The sequence below is a fragment of the Mytilus galloprovincialis genome, chromosome 4 (assembly GCF_965363235.1).
Source record: "Mytilus galloprovincialis chromosome 4, xbMytGall1.hap1.1, whole genome shotgun sequence".
Classification (NCBI taxonomy): domain Eukaryota; kingdom Metazoa; phylum Mollusca; class Bivalvia; order Mytilida; family Mytilidae; genus Mytilus; species Mytilus galloprovincialis.
In genome coordinates this window covers 69,550,728-69,564,474 of record NC_134841.1, presented here as the reverse complement: position 1 = coordinate 69,564,474, position 13,747 = coordinate 69,550,728, and positions in this window count along the sequence as shown.

The following is a 13,747-nucleotide window of genomic DNA, read 5'->3' as shown; positions in this document are numbered from 1 at the left end:
CGCCATGGCTAAAAATAGAACATAGGGGTAAAATGCAGTTTTTGGCTTATAACTCAAAAACCAAAGCATTTAGAGCAATTCTGACATGGGGTAAAATTGTTTATCAGGTCAAGATCTATCTGCCCTGAAAATTTCAGATGAATCGAACAACCTGTTGTTGGGTTGCTACCCCTAAATTGGTAATTTTAAGGAAATTTTGCTGTTTTTGGTTATTATCTTGAAAAATATTATAGATAGAGATAAACTGTAAACAGCAATAATGTTCAGCAAAATAAGATTTACAAATAAGTCAACATTACCGAAATGGTCAAATGACCCCTTTAGGAGTTATTGCCCTTTATAGTCAATTTTTAACCATTTTTCGTAAATCTTAGTTATCTTTTACAAAAATCTTCTCCTCTGAAACTACTGCGCCATATTAAACCAAACTTGGCCACAATCATCATTGGGGTATCTAGTTTAAAAATTGTGTCCGTCGACCTGGTCAACCTACCAAGATGGCTGCCATGGCTAAAAATAGAACATGGGATAAAATGCAGTTTTTGGCTTATAACTCAAAAACAAAAGCATTAAGAGCAAAACTGGCATGGGTTAAATTGTTTATCAGGTCAAGATCTATCTGCCCTGAAAATTTCAGACGAATCGATAGTCAATTTTTAACAATTTTCATAAAATTTGTAAATTTTTACTAACACTTTTAACTGAAACTACTGGGACAATCATTATAGATGGGGATATATGTACGCAGCAAGAATGTTCAGTAAAGTTAGATCTACAAACATATCACCATCACCAAAACACAATTTTGTCACGAATCCATCTGTGTCCTTTGTTGAATATTCACATATACAAATGTACCAAGGTGAGCGACACAGGCTCTTTAGAGCCTCTAGTTTATCCATGTACATTTTAAGCCGTCGAACCTTATCATATTGGTCCATCGCACTTTAGCGTGATATACCATTGTACTTTAGCAAACAAACAACCATCGCACTTTAGCGTGATACACAATCGTACTTTAGCGTAGACCATCGCACTTTAGCGTGACCATCGCACTTTAGAGTCCTACGTATATATATATACACACACAGTCTAAATTGAAAACTACGTTCAAACCTATGATTGCGTTGGATAAAAACCGCAATATATATATATATATATTAAATGACTGAATAAAGAGTCAACGATAAATCTTACGGGGCGATGGATCATATAATTATGATTCAGTACACTACAAAATATAATATATAACAAGTCTAAAAGGGTACAACATCACCAAAAACACGATAAAACGAACAATATGTTAGATATTTCGGATAACAGATATCCTTCCTCGGTAATAGCACGATGACAAATGAATCATGTCAATTCAAATTAAGACTCTATCAAAATCTTGAAATTAATACAATTTAAGTGAACGCTGGAACAATTTTAAAATTTCCAAACATATATATATATATATTTTCTTCTATTTTTTTTTAATCAACAATGATATTATCTATGATTTTCTTTCGTTCTTCAAAAAGGGAGTGCAATAAATTAGATAAGTTTGAATTAACATACAAATCTTTAGATGAAAGAATCCAAACAAAAGAGTAGATCCAGTAAGACCCCTTTTTGGCCCTAAAATATAGCAGTTTTACAAAATTGTTAAATGTAAACTTTTAGCTATTAAGTGGAAAGTGGATTGCTTCTGCTACATACATTACGTAAATATGGGCTGTTTTTGACAATACAATGCACATATATCGAGTACTAGCATCGTTAAGTCATGCTAAATTACTGAATTCTTCACAATTTTAACATTTAAGTTAAATTTTAGACGGTTTTCGTCTTAAATAAAAGTGGCCGCATTTGTGTTCATTCTTAATGTTGGAATGCAAGTTTTATTTGATGATAATATAACATATATAAAGGTTGAGGATGAACACGGATGCGTCCACTTTCATTTTAGACAAAAACCATCTGAAAAGTAACATTTTTTGGCTTATTTTCATAGCCTTATCATAGCTTACCCTAGCTGTATAATAAATCCTATGGGAATGCTTCACGAGTATAATTTAATTTATAATAAATCTCCCTATCTTTGGTATAATTTTCAAAATTAAACCATGATTTTGTTTTTCATTGTCTTTGGTAAGAAAACAAAAATAGCAAGACCTGGTTGTCTGGTGTTTTTTTTTTTTTTTAAATTGGTACAGCAGAGTCAGTGTTGGGACACTAAGCTAAACTTCCCGCTTTGCAACAGCTGATATAAATGAATGCTTAGGGTGGGAATCGAACCCACTTACACAAACTCTGTTGTCCTATATATTTAAATGAATTTAAATTTGCTCAAAGAATAAACTACCAAACAAATTAAGTATAGTAAAATATAATAAAATGCTCCAGCCTCCACGGAGCAGCTTGATACAACCGCAGAAGTTGAACCCTAGATCCACACACCAGCCCAGGGACTTACTGAAATTAGTAATTAAAAAATCAGTAAATCACTGATTTAAGTAGCAAATTTATAATTTCATCACAAATTGTGATTTTGAAGTTAATTATACGAAAATTTTAAGCATATAGGTTTAGATATCGATTATATCTTATTTTTTGTAAAATTAAAAAAAAACGAACCTTTTTAAATTTTCTTCTTTTTTAAAATAGCATTGAAGGTTAAAATGCTGAAATGAAGGATTTATATTATAAACTGATACTTTCTTAACAGATTTTTCCCAATAGTGGGAGTAATTTTGCTGTAAAATTCAAGGTTTCATACACATGATATAAGGACATTAGGTAGTAAAATTTTATTGTTTGTGATCACATTTTCACTGTTCTACATAGTAGGTGTTAACAAATTAGTGGTGGTTATTTAAATAGTAATACTTTGAGGTTTTTTTTGGAAGAAAATAGAGGTGTACTTAAACAAGTGATGAAATACTCTCCACACACTACATAATACCTAATTCTTTGTTTAATTGTGCAATTAATTTCTTCAGAATTTTAAATCAACATTACGAAATAAAACTTAACCCTCTGCAGACTGCAATTCATCTCTTAATCTGGGATTCCAGAAATATTTCAAAATTTCAGAATTTGAATTGTCATGTCTGTAGTCTCTTGTGTCTATATCCAGATACAGCATTTAATTCATTGCCCATTTCTTTGCAGACTATCATTGTAATAACAAAACAAAGTATGCAATACAACATAATATGAATTTAGTTTAAGTCATGCACCAGTTTGTCTACACCCATAGTAAATTTTCAGGTGCAAAAGTGACCATATGTGTAAATTCCCTCTAATAAACAGATTGTCTTCATGTTTTTCATTTGTACAATATAGACATTTCCACTGTGTCTAAACCACACCGGCAAAATGACGGAACATTAATAGACAGAAGAAAGATAGGTTTCTCCTTATTTTCTTCTTTTTTTATAATATCGAAGAAAATATATATATATACAACTATTTTCTATTTTGATATGCAATATTTTCTACAACCGTTCTATATTAACGGAGAAATAAGTAAAAATGCACGTCAAAATGACGAATTGAGTGAACCTTGCCTCGAAATTGTTTAATTTCTCGTTAAATTGTTCACATTGTACAGAAAGAAAGGTAAGGGAAGATAGATACTGACACGGAGATTGCATAACTTGTCATTATGAACAACTCAATACTTGTATTTCTGAGTATGGAACGAAAGAAATAGGTCATGTCAAAATGGAACTAGCCGGTTTGGTCAATGTTTATCACCCGGTTTGGTCATAGATTTCACAATGCACAACCCAGTTTGGTCAAATAAAAAAAAATCATAATAGCATTACATTATTATTGGTAATTTAACGTCAGTGTTAAAAAGGAGTTTTGTGGGTCGTTGGAAAACAAGTTCTTTCACAGGACAACGGCTTATGATTTATATGATCAGTCTCAGAATTCAGGCGTACTCGTATAGAACACAAATAATTTTAATTTTACTTGGCATACAAAAATTTTTTAACAGCAGAATAGATAGAAATGAAGGTTATTACGCAAATTGAGGTTAAAGTTCTCAAATATGCGTTTTCTATATGAATTATGGAAAATATGTTTTAACTTGAAATTAGAGTTTACGGTCTTAAAAAATCGAAACATACACTTGAGATGTGAATTTCTATTACAATAGGATGGACACCTTTATAAGCAATATAATCATTCTATGTATCACGGTAGGTATAGTGTCCGGCTAGGATCGTGGTTTTTCGAGTGACTTGATCGGGCTTTTTCGAGTGTGACCACTTTTTTTTCGAGTGAATATGATCAAAAATGTAAACAAACAGACTTCTTTTCTAACAAGACGTGATATAGAAGCTTGAGTTTGATAAACAAGGTTGTACATGATATGTTAGCATTTGAGATATAAAGATAGTATCATTCTGACATTGCTGTTCATTTAAAAAGTTAGCCTTAAAATGCTTTCATTCCAAAATACCGAATAAAGCCATTTTCTTACACATACCAATGCAAATGTCGACGGAAATACATACATGGAATCTTCATATCCTTAAATATACAGACACTTTACAAAAACAATTGTTATTGCATTGAAAACGACAATTTGAAAGTAAATTCAGTTTTTCATGTCCGGGCTTTTTCGAGTGTGTCCTTTTTTTATCGAGTGATTACACACATTTCTTATAGCTAAAAATCTTATGTGTTTACGTTTAAAAACTATACAATAAAGGCTAAAATTAAGTACTTTCAAGGCAAGTTCAAGCAATTGTTTCAATCTCAACAATCTAATGTGAGTGTTCCGGTAATATTAGTATTTGGACCTCATGGGATGACTATTACTGAACAGCAAAATGTCGACTTGGAAGATAACTTCCAAAAATGTCTTAAGAACTGTTAAACAAGTGTTCAACTGTTTTACTAACTGACAAAAAAAATCGGTATGATAAAGACTCTAATAATTGATAGTAGAGACGGACAGAAAACATATACTAGTACACCCAACTTAGACAATTAATTGAAAGATAATGGGTTTCAACTTGTAACTTGTGCTGTTTTGGATAGCTTTTGAACTTTAAAATTAATACATTTCATGTAACCGTCATTGTTATAGATAAGTTTATTGTATTATTGAATCGTTTCTAATATATAAGAATGGAAATGGGGAATGTGTCAAAGAGACAACAACTCGACCATAGAGAAGACAACAGCAGAAGGTCGCCAACAGGTCTTTAATGCAGCCAGAAATTCCCGCACCCGGAGGAGTCCTTCAGCTGGCTCCTAAATATATATATATATATATATATATATATATATATATATATATATATATATATATATATATATATATATATATATATATATATATATATATATATATATATATATATATATATATATATATATATATATATATATATATACACTAGTTCAGTGATAATGAACGCCATACTAAACTCCAAATTGTAAACAAGACACTAAAATTAAAAATAAAACAAGACTAACAAAAGCCAGAGGCTCCTCGTGAGAAAGTATGGTTAATAGCTAATACCTGGAACATAGTACCGGAAACCAGGATAGCACTTATGGTAGCAGCATCGTTTTGGAATAAAGAACGATAACTCTCTCTACACGACCCATCTGAAAAATTTCGACACTCTCGTTCAATCTCGTACGATTATTTGTTTTATTGGCGGCCGAATTCAAAGAATAACCTACCGTTACATCAAACCTGACAGTATAAAACAATCGTTTTGTTCACCCCCTATGAAGTCATTTGGATTGATTATCTCCCCTTAATACATTATAAACAAAGTATAACCTACCGTTACCTCAAACCTGACAGTATCAAACAAATCTTTATCGTTCACCACCTATGACGTCATTTCGATTGATTATCTACCCTTAATAAATTATACACAAAGGATAACTTAGGCAGCAACCATTTGATTTTCTGGGGGGGGGGGGGGGGGGGCTATGGTTTTTTTTTCTGTACAAACTTTTTTTTTATTTTTTTCGCAACAAGTCGAAAACAATTTTTTTCTTTCAATTTTAGCATAACATATAGTGGCAGCTGAGGGTGTAACAAACAATTTTTTTTTCAGAATTCAAAACAAAACAAATTATTTTTTTCTCCAAAAACTGGAAACAAACTTTTTTTTCCAAAAAAAACCATAGCCCCCCCCCCCCCCAGAAAATCAAATGGTTGCTGCCTTACCGTTACCTCAAACATTACAGTATCAAACAAATCTTTTTGTTCACCCCCTATGAAGTCACTTGGATTAATTATCTCCCCTTAATACATTATACACAAAGTATAACCTACCATTACCTCAAATCTGACAGCATAAAACAATCTTTTTGTTCACCCCCATCAAGTCATTTGGATTGATTATCTCCCCTTAATAAATTATACACAAAGTATAACATACCGTTACCTAAAACCTGACAGTATAAAACAATCTTTTTGTTCACCCCCCATCAAGTCATTTGGATTGATTATCTCCCCTTAATAAATTATACACAAAGTATAACCTACCATTACCTCAAAACTGACAGTATAAAACAATCTTTTTGTTCACCCCCATCAAGTCATTTGGATTGATTATCTCCCCTTAATAAATTATACACAAAGTATAACCTACAGTTACCTCAAATCTGACAGTATAAAACAATCTTTTTGTTCACCCCCATCAAGTCATTTGGATTGATTATCTCCCCTTAATAAATTATACACAAAGTATAACCTACCGTTACCTCAAACATTACAGTATAAAACAAATCTTTTTGTTCACCCCCTATGAAGTCAATTGGATTAATTATCTCCCCTAAATACATAATACACAAAGTATAACCTACCGTTACCTCAAACCTGACAGTATAAAACAATCTTTTTGTTCACCCCCTATCAAGTCATTTGGATTGATTATCTCCCCTTAATACATTATAAACAAAGTATAACCTTCCGTTACCTCAAACCTGACAGTATAAAACAATCTTTTTGTTCACCCCCTATAAAGTCACTTGGATTAATTATCTCCCCTTAATACATTATACACAAAGTAAAACCTACCATTACCTCAAACCTGACAGTATAAAACAATCTTTTTGTTAACCCCCATCAAGTCATTTAGATTGATTATCTCCCCTTAATAAATTATACACAAAGTATAACCTACCATTACCTCAAACATTACAGTATCAAATCTTTTTGTTCACCCCCTATGAAGTCAATTGGATAAATTATCTCCCCTAAATACATAATACACAAAGTATAACCTACCGTTACAGGCCATTCATTAGGAGGCAGTACCCGGTACTTTTACCCTCCTATGCTATTGACAAGTACCGCCTAAATGTAGGAATTTTTATATAACATATTCATGGAATAAATTGAAAAGTACCACCTAGAAACGCGGAAAGTACAAGTCAACATGAAAGACAATGAAACCCCTGCCGTTACCTCATACCTGACAGTATAAAACAATCTTTTTGTTCACCCCCTATGAAGTCATTTGGATTGATTATCTCCCCTTAATACATTATAAACAAAGTATAACCTTCCGTCACCTCAAACCTGACAGTATCAAACAATCTTTATTGTTCACCTCCTGTGAAGTCATTTGGATTGATTATCTCCCCTTTATACATTATACACAAAGTATAACCTTCCGTTTCCCGAAACCTGACAGCATAAAACAATTTTTTAGTTCACCCCCTATAAAGTCATTTCGATTGATTATCTCCCCTTAATAAATTATACACAAAGTGTAACCTACCGTTACCTCAAACATTACAGTATAAAACAAATCTTTTTGTTCACCCCTAATGAATTCATTTATATTAATTATCTCCCCTTAATACATAATACACAAAGTATATATAACCTACCATTACCTCAAACATTAGAGTATCAAACAAATCTTTTTGGTCTCCCCCTTTTAAAGCCAATTGGATTGATTATCTCCCCTTAATATATTATACACAACGTATAACCTTCCCTTACCACAAATTTGACAGCATAAAACAATTTTTTTGTTCACCCCTATAAAGTCAACTGGATTGATTATCTCCCCTTAATACATTATAAACAAAGTATAAGCCACCGTTACCTCAAACCTGAAAGTATAAAACAACCTCTATTGTTCACCTCATGTAAAGTCTTTGAATTGATTATCTCCCCTTGATACATTATACACAAAGTATAACCTTCTGTTACCTCAAACCTGACAGCATAAAACAATTTTTTTGGTCACCCCCTTAGAAGTCATTTGGATGGGTTATCTCCCCTTAATACATTATACACAAAGTATATATAACCTACCGTTACCTGAAACCTGACAGTCATAAAACAAATCTTTATCGTTCACCACCTATGAAGTCATTTCAATTGATTATCTCCCCTTAATACATTATACACAAAGTATAACCTACCATTACCTCAAACATTACAGTTTAAAACAAATCTCTTTGTTCACCCCTTATGAAGTCAATTGGATTGATTATCCCCCTTAATACATTATACAAAAAGTATAACCTACCGTTACCTAAAACCTGACAGTATAAAACAAATCTTTATTGTTCACCCCCTATGAAGTCATTTGGATTGATTATCTCCCCTTAATACATTATACACTAAGTATAACCTACCATTACCTCAAACCTGGCAGAATCAAACAAATCTTCATTGTTCACCCCCTATGAAGTCATTTGGATTGATTATCTCCCCTTAATACATTATAAACAAAGTATAACCTACCGTTACCTCAAACCTGACAGTATAAAACAAATCTTTATCGTTCACCACCTATAAAGTCATTTGGATTGATTATCTCCCCTAATACATTATACACAAAGTTTAACCTACCGTTACCTCAAACCTGACAGTATAAAACAAATCTTTTTGTTCCCCCTTTTAAAGCCAATTGGATTGATTATCTCCCCTTAATACATTATACACAAAGTATAACCTACCATTACCTCAAACATTACAGTTTAAAACAAATCTCTTTGTTCACCCCTTTTGAAGTCAATTGGATTGATTATCTCCCCTTAATACATTATACAAAACGTATAACCTACCGTTACCTAAAACCTGACAGTATCAAACAAATCTTTATTGTTCACCCCTATGAAGTCATTTGGATTGATTATCTCCCCTTAATACATTATACACTAAGTATAACCTACCATTACCTCAAACCTGGCAGTATCAAACAAATCTTTATTGTTCACCCCCTATGAAGTCATTTGGATTGATTATCTCTTCTTAATACATGATAAACAAAGTATAACCTACCGTTACCTCAGACCTGACAGTATAAAACTAATCTTTATCGTTCACCACCTATAAAGTCATTTTGATTGATTATCTCCCCTAAATACATTATACACAAATATAACCTACCGTTACCTCAAACCTGACAGTATAAAACAATCTTTATGTTCACTCCCTATGAAGCCATTTGGATTGATTATCTCCCCTTAATACATTATACACAAAGTATATATAACCTACCATTACCTCAAACATTAGAGTATAAAACAAATCTTTTTGTTCCCCCCTTTTAAAGCCAATTGGATTGATTATCTCCCCTTAATACATTATACACAAAGTATAACCTTCCCTTACCACAAACCTGACAGCATAAACAGCTTAAACAATTTTTTTGTTCACCCCTATGAAGTCAATTGGATTGATTATCTCCCCTTAATACATTATAAACAAAGTATAAGCTACCGTTACCTCAAACCTGAAAGTATAAAACAACCTCTATTGTTCACCTCATGTAGTCTTTGGATTGATTATCTCCCCTTGATACATTATACACAAAGAATAACCTTCTGTTACCTCAAACCTGACAGCATAAAACAATTTTTTTGGTCACCCCCTTAGAAGTCATTTGGATGGATTATCTCCCCTTAGTACATTATACACAAAGGGTGCAATCAACAGTTTTTTTCTATGACGTCATATTTTGAGGGACCATGTATAAGTGACCCTTAGTGGTAGACTGATTAATAAAGATACTTGTATCAAACTAGATATCACTGGAATCAGAATGTTCTCTAGTTTATAATGGAATAAAAAAAAGGTGTACTTTTAATGGTATAAAAAAGTTTTATCCAGAGAAACTGGGAAAAACATTGCCTAATTTAAGCTTAAAAAACCTGAAATCAGGTCATGTGCACACCCCTGAAGACATCATACCTGCACATTTTTCATAATCAAAATTGTATGAATTTCATAGATTTTTACCTGGTCTTTCAAAAAAATCATGCTTCAGGGTACGTTCGCCTGCTCCGAAAAGAGCTACAGTGGCTGCAAATAAGTTTTCAATTTTCACTGCTAAAAAAACAGACTGTTTACAGTGTTGTCTCCCCTCAAAACATGTATTTTTAATCTAATTTTTAAAATTAGTTTGATCATTCAACCTGCTTTAATTGAAGTTAATTAACATATCTTTCCAACCAAATACAAAAAACATGATACTTTTTCACCAATTATGTTGATAAAAAGGGACTTCCCTCCATGTCTATTTTTAGTTGGGGAATAACCCCTAGTTTTTTATACGAAACTGTTTATAGCACCCAAAGTATATATAACCTACCGCTACCTGAAACCTGACAGTAATAAAACAAATCTTTATCGTTCACCACCTATGAAGTCAGTTTAATTGATTATCTCCCCTTAATACATTATACACAAAGTATAACCTACCATTACCTCAAACATTACAGTTTAAAACAAATCTCTTTGTTCACCCCTTATGAAGTCAATTGGATTGATTATCTCCCCTTAATACATTATACAACTAGAGGCTCTAAAGAGCCTGTGTCGCTCACCTTGGTCTATGTGAATATTAAACAAAGGAAGCAGATGGATTTGTGACAAAATTGTGTTTTGGTGATGGTGATGTGTTTGTACATCTTACTTTACTAAACAGTCTTGCTGCTTACAATTATTACAATTATGTCTATCTATAATGAACTTGGGCCAGTAGTTTCAGTGGAAAATGTTAATAAAAATTTACAAATTTTATGAAAATTGTTAAAAATTGACTATAAAGGACAATAACTCCTTAGGGGGTCAATTGACCATTTCGGTCATGTTGACTTATTTGTAAATCTTACTTTGCTGAACATTATTACTGTTTACAGTTTATCTCTATCTATAATAATATTCAAGATAATAACCCAAAACAGCAAAATTTCCTTAAAATTACCGATTCAGGGGCAGCAACCCAACAACGGGTTGTCCGATTCATCTGAAAATTCCAGGGCAGATAGATCTTGACCTGATAAACAATTTTACCCCAGTCAGATTTGCTCTAAATTCTTTGGTTTCTGAGTTATAAGCCAAAAACTGCATTTTACCCCCTATGTTCTATTTTTAGCCGTGGCGGCCATCTTGATTTGATGGCCGGGTCATCGGACACATTTTTTTAAACTATATACCCTAAAGATGATTGTGGCCAAGTTTGGATTAATTTGGCACAGTAGTTTCAGAGAAGATTTTTCTAAAAGATAACTAAGATTGATGAAAAATGGTTAAAAATTGACTATAAAGGGCAATAACTCCTAAAGGGGTCAACTGACCATTTCAGTCACGTTGACTTATTTGTAAATCTTACTTTGCTGAACATTATTACTGTTTACAGTTTATCTCTATCTATAATAATATTCAAGATAATTACCAAAAACAGTAAAATTTCCTTAAAGTTACCGATTCAGGGGCAGCAAATCAACAACGGGTTTTCCGATTCATCTGAAAATTTCAGGGCAGATAGATCTTGACCTGATAAAAATTTTAATACCTGTCAGATTTGCTCTAAATGCTTTTGTTTTTGAGTTATAAGCCAAAATCTACATTTTACCCATATGTTCTATTTATAGCTGTGGCAGCCATCTTGGTTGGTTGGCAGGATCACGCCACACATTTTTTAAACTATATACCCCAATGATGATTGTGGCCAAGTTTGGATTAATTCGGCCCCGTAGTTTCAGAGGAGAAGATTTTTGTAAAAGATAACTAAGATTTACGAAAAATGGTTAAAAATTGACTATAAAGGGCAATAACTCCTAAAGGGGTCAATTGACCATTTCGGTCATGTTGAATTATTTGTAAATCTTACTTTGCTGAACATTATTGCTTTACAGTTTATCTCTATCTATAATAATATTCAAGATAATAACTAAAAACAGTAAAATTTCCTTAAAATTATCATTTTAGGGGCAGCAACCCAACAACAGGTTGTCCGATTCATCTGAAAATTTCAGGGCAGATAGATCTTGACCTGATAAACAATTTAACCCATTGTCAGATTTGCTCCAAATTCTTTGGTTTTTGAGTTATAAGCCAAAAACTGCATTTTACCCCTTTGTTCTATTTTTAGCCATGGCAGCCATCTTGGTTGGTTGGCCGGGTCACCGGACACATTTTTTAAACTAGATACCCCAATGATGATTGTGGCCAAGTTTGGTTTAATTTGGCCCAGTAGTTTCAGAGGAGAAGATTTTTGTAAAAGTTAACGATGACGGACGATGACGGACGACGACGGACGATGACGGACGCCGGACGCCGGACGCAAAGTGATGGGAAAAGCACACTTGGCCCTTCGGGCCAGGTGAGCTAAAAAGTATAACCTACCGTTACCCAAAACCTGACAGTATAAAACAAATCTTTATTGTTCACTCCTATGAAGTCATTTGGATTGATTATCTCCCCTTAATACATTATACACTAAATATAACCTACCATTACCTTAAACCTGGCAGTATCAAACAAATCTTTAGTGTTCACCCCCTATGAAGTCATTTGGATTGATTATCTCCCCTCAATACATTATAAACAAAGTATAACCTACCGTTACCTCAAACCTGACAGTATAAAACAAATCTTTATCGTTCACCACCTATGAAGTCATTTCGATTGATTATCTACCCTTAACAAATTATACACAAATTATAACTTACCGTTACCTCAAACATTACAGTAATAAAACAAATCTTTATCGTTCACCACCTATGAAGTCAATTGGATTGATTATCTCCCCTTTATACATTATACACAAAGTATAACCTTCCGTTACCTCAAACCTGACAGCATAAAACAATTTTTTTGTTCACCTCTATGAAGTCAATTGGATTGATTATCTCCCCTTAATACATTATTCACAAAGTATATATAACCTACCATTACCTCAAACATTAGAGTATAAAACAAATCTTTTTGTTCCCTCTTTTAAAGCCAATTGGATTGATTATCTCCCCTTAATACATTATACACAAAGTATAACCTTCCCTTACCACAAACCTGACAGCATAAAACAATTTTTTTGTTCACCCCTATGAAGTCAATTGGATTGATTATCTCCACTTAATACATTATAAACAAAGAATAAGCTACCGTTACCTCAAACATGAAAGTATAAAACAACCTCTATTGTTCACCTCATGTAAAGTCTTTGGATTGATTATCTCCCCGTTATACATTATACACAAAGTATAACCTTCTGTTACCTCAAACCTGACAGCATAAAACATTTTTTTTGGTCACCCCTTAGAAGTCATTTGGATGGATTATCTCCCCTTAATACATTATACACAAAGTATAACCTACCATTACAATTTAAAACAAATCTCTTTGTTCACCCCTTTTGAAATCAATTGGATTGATTATCTCCCCTTAATACATTATACATAAAGTATAACCTACCATTACCTCAAACCTGACACTATAAAACAATCTTTTCGTTCACCCCCT